The 17493-nt window shown below is 36.4% G+C and overlaps 1 protein-coding gene across 4 annotated transcripts in view; it reads right to left on the bottom strand.

The window, feature by feature from the left end:
* CNOT6L (CCR4-NOT transcription complex subunit 6 like) overlaps window positions 1–17493 on the bottom strand; it is a 132670-nt gene that overhangs the window by 93261 nt on the left and 21916 nt on the right. The gene's annotated exons all lie outside the window — the stretch shown is intronic.

Here is a 17493-nt window from a genome sequence, read left to right as displayed (position 1 = left end):
ATTAAAGAAATTAATCTGATTTTTTAAAAAAACCACTGCCGTTGAGTCGATTCCGACTCACAGTGACCCTATAGGACAGAGTAGAATTGCCCGATAGAGTTTCCAAGGAGCGCCTGACAGATTCGAACTGCCGACCTCTTGGTTAGCAGCCATAGCACTTAACCACCATTCCACCAATATTTCCAATCTGATTTTGCTTGGGTATTATTTAAGTAATGAAAGTTAGAAATTTTTTTCTATAAATCATTCATATACACATACACAATATATTTTTAAAAATCATTTGGTATAATGAAAAGTATTCAGATAAGGTAAAAGATGCCTATAGGAAACACTGGATGCTTTTAATTGATAGACTCAAGACCATGTTCTTCCCAAGCAGAGACTATACATATACATACATATATACAACTAAAGTATAAAGATTATATCAAAAGCATGTTTTAAAAAACTTGCTACCAAGAATACTTTACACTCTATTCATTAGTTGTTCAATAATTTTAAATTCCAATAATATTCTAAAATAATACCCTGGGTTACTATTTTTTGAAGAGCTTAAAGGTCATTCATGAATGTGTAAGGACAATCAGCTACCTACCTTCAAGCAATCATTTCCTTTCCTGGAGTAGAAATCTTAACACAACCACCTCTGTACATGAAAAGTGACATCATCACTAAGCTATGTGATTCCTTTCTCTTCTTTTTGAAACCAAAAGCAATAACATACAAAATGTTTAGACCTGCGTATTATTATCCATTGAAAACTTCCCTAGTTTTGCCGAAATCCATGGCACCTACAGAGGCAAGAAAGTTTTTTATTTTTTTTTTTTAAGCCATCAGTCTGAGCAGTCACGGGAAGGAGAAGGGGGGAGAAATGCCTCTACTGACCAATCTCAGTAAAAAATACAACAACTAAATAAAGTAGCTCTACTGATGTGAAAATATGAAAGACCTATAGAGGAAAACTAATGGCAATCTAAAAAATAAATACTGATGAATCAAACTGCTATGGCTATCTGTAAGAAACAACTAAAATAACAAATTACAGTCTGATAGCACACCACACATTGAAGTCTCCTCTAAAACAATCACTCTCAACCAGGTGCGATTTCCCCCTCAGAGGACATTTGACAATGTCTGAAGACATTTTTGGCTGTCACAATTTTTTGCAGGCGTGCCACTGGCATTTAGTGAGTAGAGGTGAGGGATGTTGCTAAATATTCTACAACGCTCAGGACAGTCCCCCACAGCAAGGAATTATCTGGCCCAAAACGTCGATAATGCCAAAGTTGAGAGTCCCTGCAAAAAATGACCTAAGCATGAGTCCACAGTACAATATACGTTAAACCAGATTTTAGGAAATCAAGCACTATAGTAAACCATTTGCGCCGGAGAAAAAGAGAAAAGCCAAAGTTGTGAGTTCCATTTACTCATAAATTCCTTGACTAAAGAAGACATCCTAGCCAGTTAAAATCGTCTCTAGGTGCTAAGAGAAGTAGATGGCTAATTCTACCAAAGACTGAGCATCCTGGCAATTTCTAAGTGGATACAAATAACAGGGCATAACTATCATCCAATGTGACAAACATTAGCCAAAGTGTTTTACATGTATTAATTCAGTTAGTAACCACAACAACCCTCTGCAATAGGTATTTTTACTATCTCTATTTTAGAGAGGCACAGGGAAATTCTGTAACTTGCCTTTGGTTTCAAGGCTAGTGGTTGGCAAAGCTGGAATTTAACACAGGCAGCGTGGCCCTATGGTCCCTAGTCCACTACACCATACAGCCTTATATGCCGGACATGGAAAAGTCTGAGGACAGAGCAGAAGAACAAAGAAATTTCACAGGCGTTCTGGGTCTTACAATAAATACTAAGCAGCATTCATCCATTGCTAGGTGTTGGACAGGGAATGGACAAAGACACAAGCAATATAACTAACTACAGAAACTGCTCAGTATCAGAAGACAGATAAGCTCTCTGGAGAGGAAATGTCTGTGTGTGTGTGTGTGTGTATTATATATCTTACTAGTATAAAGTATGTGTACCGCAAATTTTTAAAATATGCAATACTCTTTATTGTAAATTTCATACAGTCAGTTGATTCTAACAGAGTGTTTTAGTTGATTTTTGCTGACCTCTTGTTTCTGGAGCCAACCTATGGTTTCAATTGACAAATAAATGTAATTCCAACATGAATTGGTTGACAATTTACTTCAAGTGTAAGACAATTACTTACATTAACGTGTAAGACAAAAGTTAAACAACAAAGACGTATGTCAGAACTTCACTTGTTTTTTAATGACATATGCAATTTATTTGCTGATCACGGTTTTTCTAGTATGAGGAAAATATTTCCTCAATTTTTGAGCTATTCCCAGCAGACTGAGAACACATTTAAGCATAATTTGGATTATTAACATTTCCTCCATCACTATTGGAGCCTTAGTGGTGCAGTGGTTAAGTGTTCAGCTGCTAATCAAAGGGTTGGCAGTCTGAATTCACCAGTCACTCCCTGAAAACCCTATGAGCAGTTCTGCTCTGTCCTGTAGGGTTGCTATGAGTTAGAAGTGACTTGACAGCAATGGGTTTGGTTTTGTAGTCCATCACTTTAAGTCTAGCAATCAACAAAACAACAAATCAAGCTCTATTTGTAGCATTTACCTGTTTCTGGAGGGCAAATATCCCCATTTGAATGGTAGATTTCAAGCTACCAACTAGATGACACTAAATGAGAGTCAGGAAGAGATGCTCACTCCGTAGCATACCATTACATAATATGTCATACGTAAATAACCTCAAGAACATAAATAATGGTAAAGCGTAGTAAAATAATTATGAGATGATGAGTTTTGAGTATTTACTACCTTTATTTCTAATATGATTTAATTATAAGTCTATGTAATTTTAATTTTTTAAGTTATGTTTAATAACTGGCTTGCAAAATTTCTGAAAATAATTGGCCCTTGCAAGCCAGCACAAGCCAGCTCCAGTACACCACTCTAAGTATATGAAATCTTGCCTTCCCCTATCCTATAGATCCTCAGTCCTTTAGCATCAATTTGGCTTTGCTGAAATTTTAAAATAAAACATCTACTCACTCTGTGCTATGCTTAGCAAAACTTATATACTTCTTCCATGCCACCTCCAAAGAGGTTCATTTAATAATAACAGGGATTGTTACCTTTATTTCTCAGAATGTGCATGTCCTATTATAGGAGAAGAACAGAGTTATAATGTTTAAAATTTAAGGGAAACAGATTGTATGTGATCCAGTAGTTCTTAAACCTTGGTTAGTCTTTTTAGGAAGAAGCAGTAACAATCTTACAAACTCTTCCAGAAAGTTGAGGTGAGCATTACTGATACCAAAATCAGACAAAGACAGTAGAAAACTACCAACCCTCATGAATAAATTTGAAGAAAAAAATTTTTTTTAGTTTTAACAAATTGAATCCAAAATAAAAAAACAATACTTCACATCAAGTGGTGATTGCTCCAGGAATGCAAGGTTGGTTTAACATTCAAAAATGAATCACTATAATCCACATATTATTAGACTAGATATATGTGTGTGTGTATCCATCTCAACAGATGCTGAGAAAGTGTAAGAGTAAACAGCCATTCCTATTAAAAAAAAAAAAAAAAAAAGTTGTCAGCAAAAAAAAAAAAAAAAGAAAGTACTTAACCTGATATATGTTATGAAAAACCTATAGCTAACATCAAACCGAATAGTGAAAATCTGAACGCCTTCCTCTTAAGATCAGGAACAATTCACAGATATCTGATCTTACTTCTTCTATTCAACTTTGTACTAAAAGTTCTACCTCATACAATCAGGCAAGAAAAAGCATAAAAGGCATTGAGATCAGAAGGAAGAATTAATCTCACCTTTTTCCACAGACAACATGATTGTATACAGATAGAAAATCCTACAGAATCCACAAAAAGTTACTAGAATTAATAAGCTTTGCAAGATTACCAGATACAAGATAAACATATCCCCTCCCAAAAAATCAACTGTACGTCTACATACAAGTTACAAGCAATCAAAAATTGAAATTTTAGAAAACAATACTATTTACAATAGCATCAAAAATTATGAAACACTGAGGTATAATACGAAGATGTGCAAGAAATGCACACTGAAAACTATAACACATCAACATATTGCTGAGAGAAATTAAAGAGCTAAATAAATGGAGACATGTATTGTGTTCACAGATCAGAAGACTCAATATTGTTAAGATGTTAATTCTCCCCCCAAAATGATCTACAGGTTGCACAGAATTCTAATCAAATTCTATCAGGCATTTTTGTAAAAACTGACAAGCTTACTCTAAAAGTTACACTGAAATACAAAAGATCTACAATAGCCAAAACAACTTTGAGAAGGAAAAATAAAATTGGAGGACTTAACTAATTTCAAGACTTATTATAAAGCTACAGTAATGGTGGTAGTGGGGTATTGGCATAAAGACAAACAGATCAACAGAATAAAACAGAGAGTCTAGAAGTAGTCAATTAATTGTCAACAAAGGTATCAAGGCAATTCAAGGGGAGAGGATAATCTTTAACAAATGGTGCTGTGACAATTAGATCTTCTTGTCAGGTACTGTCAGTCAATTTCTGTCATAGGAACCCCATGTGACAGAGAAGAACGGCCTTATGGGGTTTTCTAGGTTTTACTGGAGCAGATCGCCAGGTCTTTCTCGTAGGAGTAGCGGGGTGGGTTTGAAACACCAACCTTTCAGTCAGTACCCAAGCACTTAACCGCTATATGACAGGCTCCTTAACAATTAGCCATATGCAAGGATAAACCACAATCTTTACCTCGTGTCAAATACAAAAATTAACTCAAAATGGATCACAGGCCTAAAGGTACAAGATAAAAGTACACAACACCTAGAAAAAAATGCAAGAGAAAATCTTAGTGATCATGGGTTTGGCAAAGATTTCTTAAATACCAAAAAAAAAAAAAAAAAAAGCACAATCCATAAAACAAGAAAATTGATACTAGACTTCATCAAAATCAGTAACTTTTGCTCTTTGAAGACATTAAGAAAACAAACCAAAAAGAAAACAAATATTTTTAAATCATATATATGATAAAAGTTTTGTTGGTTTTTTGGTTATATGATAAAAAACAAACACGTTGGGGTTGATTCAATTCTGACTCAAAGTGACCCTAAAGGACAGAGTAGAACCACCTGATAGGGTTTCCAAGGCGCACCTGGTGGATTCGAACTGCCGACCTTTTGGTTAGCAGCCATAGCTCTTAACCACTACGCCATCCGGGTTTACCATATACATGATAAAGAATGTATATTCAGCATAAATAAAGAATTCTCTGAGCTCGATAATAAGAAATAAAATTTAATGAGCAAAAGATTTTAACAGACACTTCACCAAAGATCTACAGATGGCAAACAAGCGCATGAAAAGATGCTCAATGTCATTAGTTACTAGGGAAATGAAAATTAAACCACAGGAAGATACCACTACACACCTAAGTTAAAAAAACTGACCAGGCAAGAATGTGAAACTAAAACTCAAATACGGTACAGGTATAACCACTTTGGAAAACAGTATGGCAGTTTATATGGCCTAGGCATTCTACTCCTAGATATTTACTCAAAAGAAATGAAAATACATGTCCACACAGACTTGATTCTGAACGTTCTTAGTAACTTTATTTATAATAGTCAAAAACTGGAAACATTCATACCAGGTATGCAGGGATGGCTCAACACCAGAAAAACAATTAATGTAATCCAGCACATAAATAAAACAAAAAACAAGAACCACATGATCTTATCAACTGATGCAGAAAAGGCATTTGACAAAGTCCAACATCCAGTAATGATAAAGACTCTCAGCAAAATAGGAATAGAAGGGAAATTCTTCAACATAATAAAGGGTATTTATGCAAAGCCAACAGCTAACATCATCCTAAATGGAGAGAGTCTAAAAGCATTCCCCCTGAGAACAGCAACCAGACAAGGATGCCCTTTATCACCACTCTTGTTCAACATTGTGCTGGAGGTCCTAGCCAGAGCAATTTGGCTACAAAAAGAAATAAAAGGCATCTAAATTGGTAAGGAAGAAGTAAAAGTATCTCTGTTTGCAGATGATATGATTTTTTACACAGAAAACCCCCAAAAAATCCACAAGAAAACTACTGGAACTAACAGAAGATTTCAGCAAAGTATCAGGATACAAGATAAACATACAAAAATCAGTTGGCTTCCTCTACACTAACAAACAGAACCTCAAAGAGGAAATCACCAAATGAATACCATTTACGATAGCCCCCAAGAAGATAAAATTCTTAGGAATAAATCTAACCAGAGATGTACAAGACCTATACAAAGAAAACTACAAGACACTACTGCAAGAAACCAAAAGAGATGTACATAAGTGGAAAAACATACCTTCCTCATAGATGGGAAGACTCAACATTGTGGAAATGTCTATTCCATCCAAAGCGATGTACAGATACAGTGCAATCCTGATCCAAATTCCAATGGCATTTTTTAATAAGATGGAGAAACAACTCACCAACTTCATGTGGAAAGGGAAGAGGCCTGGGATAAGTAAAGCATTACTGAAGAAGAAGAACAAAGTGGGAGGCATCACACTACCTGATTTTAGAACATATTATACTGACATGTTGTCAGGAGGGATCGGTCCCTGGAGAAGGACATCATGCTTGGCAGAGTACAGGGTCAGCGGAAAAGAGGAAGACCCTCAACAAGGTATATTGACACAGTGGCTGCAACGATGAGCTCTAGAATAACAATGATTGTAAGGATGGCGCAGGACCGGGCAGTGTTTCGTTCTGTTGTGCGTAGGGCCGCTATGATTCGGAACCAACTCGACGGTGCCTAACAACAACAACATACTGCCACAGTAGTCAAAACAGCCTGGTACTGGTACAACAAGATATACAAAGACCAATGGAACAGAACTGAGAATCCAGATATAAATTCATCCACCTATGAGCAGCTGATATTTGACAAAAGCCAAAGTCCATTAACTGGGGAAAAGACAGAGTCTTTAACAAATGGTGCTGGCATAACTGGCTATTCATCTGCAAAAAAGAAAAGAAACAAGGCCTATACCTCACACCATGCACAAAAACTAATTTAAAATGGATCAAAGATCTAAATATAAAATATAAAATGATAAAGATCATGGAAGAAAAAATAGGGACAACACTAGGAGCCCTAATACATGGCGTAAACAGAATACAAAACACTACTAACAATGCACAAACACCAGAAGAGAAACTAGATAACTGGGAGCTCCTAAAAATCAAACACTTATGCTCATCAAAAGACTTAGCCAAAAGAGTAAAAAAAGACAACCTACACACTGCGAAAAAATTTTTGGCTATGACAAATCCGATCAGCGTCTAATCTCTAAAATCTACAAGGTGCTGCAAAACTTCAACCACAAAAAGATAAATAACCCAATTAAAAAATTGGCAAAGGATATGAATAGGCACTTCACCAAAGAAGTCATTCAGGCAGCTAACAGATACATGAGAAAATGGTCACAATCATTAGCCATTAGAGAAATGCAAATCAAAACTACAATGAGATACCATCTCACCCCAATAAGGCTAGCATTAATCCAAGAAACACAAAATAATAAATATGGAAGAGGTTGTGGAGAGACTGGAACACTTATACACTGCTGGTGGGAATGTAAAATGTTACAACCACTTTGGAAATCCATTTGGCACTTCCTTAAAAAGCTAGAAATAGAAGTACCATATGATCTAGCAATCCCAATCCTTGGAATATATCCTAGAGAAATAAAAGCAGTCACACCAATAGATACATGAACACCCATGTTCACTGCAGCACTGCTCACAATAGCAAAAATATGATGGAAAAAGCCTAGGTGCCCATCAGTGGATGAATGCATAAAGAAATTGTTGTATATTCACACAATGGAATACTACATAATGATAAAGAACAACAATGAATTCGTGAAGTATCTGCTAACATGGATGAATCTGGAAGGCATTATGCTGAGTGAAACTGGTCAGTCGCAAAAGGACAAATATTACATTAGACCACTATTATAAGAACTCAAGAAAAGGTTTAAACGCAGAAGAAAACATTCTTTGATGGTTATGAGGGTGGGGAGGGAGGGAAAGGAGTATTCACTAACCAATAGTAGACAAGAATTATCTTAGGTACAGGGAAGGACAACACACAATACAGGGGAAGTCAGTACAACTGGACTAAATAAAAAGCTAAGAAGTTTCCTAAATACAACAAAACACTTCAAGGGACAGAGTAGCAGGGGCGGGGGTCTGAGGACCATGGGTTCAGGGTACATCTAGGACAACTGGCATAACAAAGTATATTAAAATGTTCTGCATCCCACCTTGGTGAGTGGCATCTGGCATCTCAGAAGCCAGCAAACAGCCATCTAAGATGCATCAATTGGTCCCAACCCACTTGGAGCAAAGGAGAATGAAGAACACCAAAGACACAAGGAAAACATGAGCCCAAGAGACAGAAAGGGCCACATAAACCAGAGACTCCATCAGCCTGAGACCAGAACAACTAGATGGTGCCCTGCTACCACAAGTGACTGCCCTGACAGGAAACACAACAGAGTCCCTGATGGAGCAGGAGAAAAGTGTGGTGCAGAACTCAAATTTCAATAAAAAGACCAGACGTAATGGTCTGACTGAGACTGGAGTGACCCCAGAAGACATGGCCCCTGGACTCTCTGTTGGCCCAAAACTAAAACCATTACTGAAGCCAACTCTTTTGACAAAGATTAAAAAAAACTGGACTAAATAACCTAATTAAAAAATGGGCAAAAGATATGAACAGGCACTTCACTAAAGAAGACATTCAGGTAGCTAGCAGATACATGAGGAAATGCTCACGATCATTAGCCATTAGAGAAATACAAATCAAAACTACAATGAGATTTCATCTCACTCCAGCAAAAAAAAAAAAAAGGCTGGCATTAATCCAAAAAACACAAAACAAATGTTGGAGAGGCTGTGGAGAGAGTGGAACACTTATACACAGCTGGTGGGAATGTCAAATGGTACAACCACTTTGGAAATCGATTTGGCACTTCCTTAAAACGCTAGAAATAGAACTACCATACAATCCAGCAATCTGTCTCCTTGGAATATATCCTAGAGAAATAAGAGCCTTTACACCAACAGGTATATGCACACCTATGTTCACTGCAGCACTGTTTACAATAGCAAAAAGATGGAAGTAACCAAAGTGCCCATCAACAGATGAATGGATAAAGAAATTATGGTATATTCACACAACGGAATACTATGCATTGATAAAGAACAGTAATGAATCTGTGAAACATTTCATAACACGGAGGAGTATGGAAGGCATTATGCTGAGTGAAATTAGTTGCAAAAGGACAAATATTGTATAAGACCACTATCATAAGAATTCAAGAAATAGTTTAAACAGAAGAAAATATTCTTTGATGGTTACAAAAGGGGGAAGGGGGGGTATCCACTAATTACATAGTAAATAAGAACTATTTTAGGTGACAGGAAAGACAACACACAATACAGGCGAGGTCAGCATAACTGGACTAAACCAAAAGCAAAGATGTTTCCTGAATAAACTGAATGCTTCGAAGGCTAGCATAGCAGGGGTGCGGGTTTGGGGACCATGGTTTCAGGGGACATCTAAGTCAATTTCCATGATCAAATCTATTAAGAAAACATTCTGCATCCCACCTTGGAGAGAGATGCCTGGGGTCTTAAACACTAGCAAGTGGCCAGTGGCCATTAAGATGCATCAATTGGTCTCAACCCACCTGGATCAAAGGAGAATGAAGAAGACCAAGGACACAAGGTAATTACGAGCCCCAGAGACAGAAAACGGCACATAAACCAGAGACTACATCAGCCTGAGACCGAAAAGCTAGATGGTGCCCGGCTACAACTGATGACTGCCCTGACAGGGAACACAACAGAGAACCCCTGAGGGAGCAGGACCGCAGTGGGATGCAGACCCCAAATTCTTGTAAAAAGACCAGACTTAATGGTCTGATTGAGGCTAGAAGGACACGGGAGGTCACGGCCCCCAGACCTTCTGTTGGCCCAGGATAGGAACCATTCCCAAAGCCAACTCTTCAGACAGGGATTGGATTGGATGATGGGTTGAAGAAGGATGCTGGTGAGGAATGAGCTTCTTGGATCACGTGGACACTTGAGACTATGTTGGCATCTCCTGGCTGGAGGGGAGATGAGAGGGTGGAGGGGGTTAGAAGCTGGCGAAATAGACATGAAAAGACAGAGCAGAGGGAGGAAGCGGGCTGTCTCATTAGGAGGAGAGCAACTGGGAGTACGTAGCAAGGTTTATATAAGTTTTTGTGTGAGAGGTTGACTCGTAAACTTCCACTTCAAGCACAGTAAAAATTAAAAAAAAAAAAATTAGACTGAACTATAAGACATAAAATGATACTTGTGAAGAGTGTGCTTCTTAGCTCAAGTAGATACATGAGACTAAATGGGCAGCTCCTGTCAGGAGGCAAGATGAGAAGGCAGAAAAGGACGGGAGTTGGTTGAACGGATACGGCAAATCCAGGGTGGAAAGGATGAGTGTGCTGTCACTTTATAAGGAGAGCAACTAGGGTCACATAACAACGTGTATATAAATTTTTGTATGAGAAACTAACTTAATAGTAAACTTTCATTTAAAGCACAATTAAAAAAAAAACTGGAAACAGCTCTAATGTGCATCAACAGGCTAATAAATTTTGGTAAATCCATACAATAAAATACTACTCAGCCATAAAAGGAATGAACCACTGATAAACGTAATAACACAGGTAAATTTCAAAACAATTCTGCTGAGTAAAAGAAAGCAGTTTTGGTAATTTTAACAAATTGATTCTTAAGCAAACTGATTTTCTAAAAATTGATCTAGAAGCAGGGGAGTTGAAAGGTAGGAGGCCTTAACAAGCCCTGATTTTAAAACGGCCCAACACAAGCCTTACACATTTGTAAGATGATGATCAATTCTCATTTTTCTTCATATGGACAGCCTCTTTAGGGTCCCCAAGGAGAGAAGTAACCAGCAGGATAAGATAATAATATGGAAAGAAATGCAGGAATATCCAAGTTCTATTCTTTTTATTACCATCATACCCCTAACACCTTGAAATACACCACATAGTGACAAAGTTCATTTTTCTGGCACATGAACACAAACATAACACCCATTAAAATGCAGTTTACATATAACATAAAAACAAAAAAATCAAACCCATTGCTGTTGAGTCAATTCTGACTCACAGGACCCTATAGGACAGAGTAGAACTCCTCCATAGGTTTTCCAAGGAGCAGTAGGTGGATTCGAACTGCTGACCTCTTGGTTTGCAGCAGAACACTTAACCACTACACCACTAGGGCTCCAGAGATACATAAAAAAAAAAAAACCAAACCCAGTTCTGTCAAGTCGATTCCGACTCATAGCGACCCTATTGGACAGAGTAGAACCGCCCCATAGAGCTTCCAAGGAGCGCCAGGTGGATACGTACTGCCGACCCTTTGGTTAGCAGCTGTAGCACTTAACCACTCTGCCACCAGTGTTTCCAGAGATAACATAAGAGAAACTATATCCCATGTCCTTAATGAATTCTTACATCAAGAGATTCTCTCTTTCATTTCCTACTCTAGTCATTAATACAGAAACTGGTAAAATAAATTTAAAAATAAGTTTTGGGATTTTTTTTTTTGTATTCTTGTCCTCCAAATTCTCTGTTGGCCTAACCGCAGCACGGCTCCATATCCCTCTTCAGTGCGGCAGTCTTAAGATATCCAGGTAAGCAGAAAAAGAAGCCACAGCAAGGGAACAAAGTTTCCACACTATTATATACTCAAGACGCTATTATGTAGTCCGGATGAATCTATTCAATACACCTGGCATGTGTTCAAGGATAAACATGCAAAGTCATTTGTCTATTCTCCAGTATTCTCCATAACATAATGATCATCAAGGTCACTTGATCTGATTACTGCAAATTCCCCTTTGAATTTCTCTCTCTTCCACTGTAGTTAACCTATCAAAATCAAATGGGAGAATAAAAAAACAACAAAAAAAAAAACAAACAAAAAAAGACCAGAGTACTCCATTCAAAAGGATGTCTACAATTAAGAAGATCAGAACATTTATTGAAGGAATTTTTCTAAAATTGCAAATCAATAGCAGGCAAATCTAAAGATAAGTATTCTTCTAAGACAACTGGCTCTGCAATCTGAAAGATGGTAAGTAAGAATCCACAGCACAGTCTGTTTTTTCAAACCACCAGAAATGAAAACATCTTTGCTGCTATAAATAAAAGGCAAGAGTAAATATGTTCAGACTCAAACGGGGGGAAGTTGGAAGTGCAGCTGTAAAAGGATCACAGATCATCTAGATAAACCACATTGTTAAGAAGTAAGCTTATCAAGAGTAAGAGTTTGTATCACTCAAAGTAACAAATAAATACACTCGAAAAATTAGGCTCAATCCAACAGGATTAAATGTGAAAAAAAACTGAAGTAACATTCTAACACTTCACACAAAATTCTTCATTTTTTTCCTTTTCCTGCCTTCCAAATTCAGATTCTGTATCTGTAATGCTGTGTAAAATCAGATTGAGTAGTATTTCACAAATACAATACTTGAGTTAGCTTAGGTAAGTAAAAAACCATCTCTGTATAAAGTAAGAATGTTGTGCTGCATCAAGAAAGTTTAAACGCTAATTCAAGAAGTTGTTTGGTTTCAATTACCAGAAAACTCAATAGTATTGAAAACTAATGATTTAACTATCGAATCATTTCATAATTAATGACTTGTTTAATTATCTTGGTTTTTCTTCTATTCCTTTGGGAAAAATGTTTTAATTAAATCTTGAACACAAAATTCTGACCAATATGAAAGTCTGAGAGTAACCATAATAGCTGTCCCATACTTCTGACAGGAACCAAATTATACAACATTGCTCCTGGATTAGACGTACACGGCAATATAAACATAAAGAGATATTTAAACTAGTTTTACTATTTTGAGAACAGTAAATTTTGGAATTGGGAAAAGCCACCTCTAAATCTACAAGTCTATTAAAAAGAGTGCTGTAAAACAGAAAAATCTTAGTAATAAAAATCTGTCTGGGATAAAGCTTAATAAAGTACAAAGAAAAGCTCCATTCAGGAAAGGGTTCCAAGGTGCCAATATCTTAATTATTAAAGAATTTAAAAGAAAGGTAGGGCCAGTGCTGACTCACGTTGATCTAAAACAGCATTAAACAAAGAGCTACCCTTAACTTTGGCAAGAATAAATGCCTAATGAGAGTACCCCACTCTATTCATACAAAGGACTGCCAAAAACGTATGCTTTGTATAGAGCGGAAAAAGTTTGAAGGGAAGGGGTGTCAGCTTTTAAAATAGTTCCTAAAATAGTTGTTTATGAGGAAAAAAAAATAAGGGAACTGAACAAAGGCTTTGAGTGAAGCTTGCTTTCAGGAAAAGGATACTTTGGCTCTATGTGAAAGCAAAATAAATCCAACCACTGTAAAATACAGATACCCAGATTTTGTCAGCAGAAGGAAAAGCACTGTTCATCACTTCCCACAAAAGTAGCAGAACCTTTAACTTGGATTCCTATGTTTTCCTAGCAGACAGATAATCTGCAAAAGCAACAAAGCAAACTAAATATAATACTTTTCTGAATTTCAACCCTGAAGTCAAAATGCCAACTTCCAAACTCATCAAAGGTCACAGAGGTGCAAATTTCCTGTTTTGTTACTCAAACTCATTACCTTTCTCTCAAACTAACCAGTACAAATTTCCTTCTCCTTATTTTGAAGCTGACAAAATAAGGATAGTATACATACAATACAGTAGAAACAATCAACTGTTAGGCCAGAGTCAAAAAATAGGATTCGATGTTATTTTCTGAGGTCCAGTTGCCCAAAATCCTTATCTATTATTTCTCCACATGAAGAAGACCTAAATAAACATTTATTTTTCTTAACAAATTAAAAAAGAAACTTATTTTGGTTTTACAAAAAGAAAAAATGTAACATTTATAAACATTTATCAAAAGTCCATTATGTGAAAGAACTGTTTTCATCCCCATCCAAAAACTTTAACATGTAGGAAAGAAAATGAAAAAAATGTGAACAATTATTACTATATTATAAACATTTATCTATTCCCCATCTGTTTCAGATATGTATTTAAAGTTGCTTTTCACAAAAGACATACAACACTGTAATTTAATCAAGAATGTGTATAAGTTCTATAAAAGAGCTACTCGGCTACTAAAAAGAACAAAGTTCAAAATCAGCAGTAGTTCTTGATCAGGTTGATAATTGTGAAGTGGTGTTACAAATACTATAATTTGTAACTAATAATAATAAAGGTTATCTAACTGTGTGTATAATTTATACACCCAGTAAATTTATTTTTCTCCAGTTGTGACTCATAGCAACACCATGCATGGCAGAGTAGAATTATGCTCCACAGAGTTTTCAGTGGCTGATTTTTCAGAAGCAGACCGACAAGCCTTTCTTCTGGGGTGCCTCTGGGTGAACTAAAACCTCAAACCCTTCAGTTAGCAGCCTAGCGTGTTAATCATTCGCGCCACTCAGGGATGCCGATATAAATGTACCTTGTATATACATATATATGTTAGTATTGCTATCCCTATCCTTTCATTTAACATTCTAACAATGAAAGAAAAAGGGATGAAGTTACAATTATTTCTCACAGATACTATAAATAATGATGGATACACGTTACATATGCATATATCATCCTTCATGTATGTTTTAAGGCTTTAGTCCTCACCCTATTAAGATATGGATGCCTCTCTCATCACTCTACTTAAAAACGTTCTCATTAAACATAAAAGGACGGAGTAGAACTGCCCCACAGGGTCTCCAAGGAACGCCTGGTGGATTTAACTGCCGACCTCTTGGTTAACAGCCAAACTCTTAACCACTACGCCACCAGGGTTTCCTCTAGATAACTAGTACTTTCTATTTGCTATATCAATTCTCAGGCCACTTTTCAGCGAGTACACAACCTGCATGGCTTCTCTCGTTTTTAAAACTAAGGACCACAGTCTGTTTCTTGAAACTTTTCCTTCCTTATCTCCTGGACCGGATTTTAACTGGCTGAAGGAAGATCGAGTTTATGAGTGGAAAAGATAAGAAAATATGCAATGAATGCCCAGTATGCATCCGGATACTGTGCTAAAAAATTTGTATGCATTATTTCCTTTAATTTCACTAAAATTATAAGCTATAATTTATTAACTGACATTTTACGGATGAGGAAGTGGAGGTACAGAGAAGTTGTGATATACCCAATACCTCACAGTTACTAAGTGGCTGCACTAGAATTTGAACACAAGTAGTCCAAATAGAAAATCCAAGTTCCTAATATTACAGCATTATGAGTTTCATCTCAGACATTCCTAGAAGAAAACACAGAATAACATTCTTATAATGTTGGGGTGTAGAAAACTTTTTTAAGCAAGGCAAAAATCACAAAGAAAAATAACTGACTAAAAAACAAAAACAAAAAATTCTAAATGATTTTAAGGCAAAGTGCTGTCACAAAGTCAAAAGATAAATAGAAAACTGAAACAAAAAGTTCCTGCAATATTTATAATGGACAACGAGGTAATATTTCTAAAATATAAACAGCTCTGACAAATCAATAAGAAAAAAATAAATACCCCAACAGAAAAATTGGGGGCAAAAGTCATATTCAGGCAAATCACAAAATAATAGACTCAGTGGCAAAAAAAAAAAAAAAAAAGTAACTCCACCATTAATCAAATAATTGTACATTTCAACATACATATGTATTTTTATTATCAGAATGGTAAAGAATAATAATGTAAATTAAAAAAAAATTGCTGTCCAATCAATTCCAACTCATAGTGACCCTATAGGACAGAGGAGAACTGCCCCACAGGGTTTTCAAGGAGTAGCTGGTAGATTCAAACTGGCCTTTTATAGTTAGCTGCCGAGCTCTTAACCACTGCACCAACAGTGTAAATAAGAGCTTGGGAAAACGTTTTAAAAAGCAAAGATGTTGCTTTGATGACTACAGTGCTCCCCACCCTAAGCCATGGTCTTTTCAATTACCTCACATGCATGAGAAAGCTGGACAATGAAAAAGTAAGACAGAAGAAGAATTGATGCCTTTGAATTATGATGCTGGTGAAAAAAACTGAATATACCACAGAATGCCTGAAGAATAACCCAATTGGTCTTAGAAGAAATGTAACCAGAATTCTCCTTAGGAATGAAGATGGCAAGACTTTGGCTCACTTACTTTGGACACATGGTTTGAAAAGATCAATTGCTAGAAAAGGACATTATGTTTGGTAAAGTAGAGGGCCTGTGAAAACAAGGGAGACCATCCATACGATGGTTTGACACAATAGACACAACAGACTCAATTATACGAACAATCTAAAGATGGCACAGAATCAGGTAACAATTCATCTTGTTATACGTAGGGTCACCAAAAACAGGAGCCACCGAGAGTAGGAGCTGACATGACAGCAACTAACAACAAACACAACTGGCAGGACTATATACAACATTTCCGAACGCCAATCTAACAAGATGCTATCAAAATTTAATTGTGCAATCATTTCTGTTCAGCAATTCCACTTACAGAAATTAAACATTTAACAGGGTGTGCAAAGGTGTATATGTCTTTTCACTGTGTTAGTGTTGGTAACTGCCAAAAATAGAAATTGTCAATATGTGATTGAACAAATTATGGTACATCCATAAAATGGATTACAATTCAGGTATTAAGAAGCATGAGGTGTGGGAATGTAATTTGGTGCAGCCACAGGGGAAAAGTTTGGCAGTTCCTCAAAAAGTTAAACACAGATTTACCATATGACCCAGGAATTGTACTCCTAGGAATATACGCAAAAGAACTGAAAACATATGTCCTCACCAATGTTCACATCAGCATTATTTATAATGGTGAAAAAAGTGGAAACACAAATGTCCATCCACTGATGGATAAATAAATGCAAATCCATACAACAGAATAGTATACAGTCATTAATAAAATGACATACTGTTACACGTTACAAGATGGATAAAACCTTGAGAACACTATAAAGCCAGACACAAAAGGCCACATATTATATGATTCCATTTATATGAAATGTCCGGGATAGTCAAATCTATAGAGACAGAAAGCAGATAAGTGGTTGCCATGGAATGGGGGTATGTGGAATGGAGTGATGGAAATATTCTGGAACAAGATAGTGGTGTGGTTCATAACATAGTGAACATAGTAAAAATCACTGAAGTGTACATGTTACGATGGTGAATTTTATGTTATGTGAAGTCTATCTCAGATTTTTTAAATGATATAAATTTTTTAGAGCATGGGGTATGTGTATTAATAGAAAAATGGCCATGATACATTGTTAAATAAAAGAG

The sequence above is a fragment of the Elephas maximus genome, chromosome 5 (genome assembly GCF_024166365.1).
Source record: "Elephas maximus indicus isolate mEleMax1 chromosome 5, mEleMax1 primary haplotype, whole genome shotgun sequence".
Classification (NCBI taxonomy): domain Eukaryota; kingdom Metazoa; phylum Chordata; class Mammalia; order Proboscidea; family Elephantidae; genus Elephas; species Elephas maximus.
The sequence above is the reverse complement of the archived record's forward strand: the minus strand, read 5'-3'. Positions and strand labels throughout refer to the sequence as shown.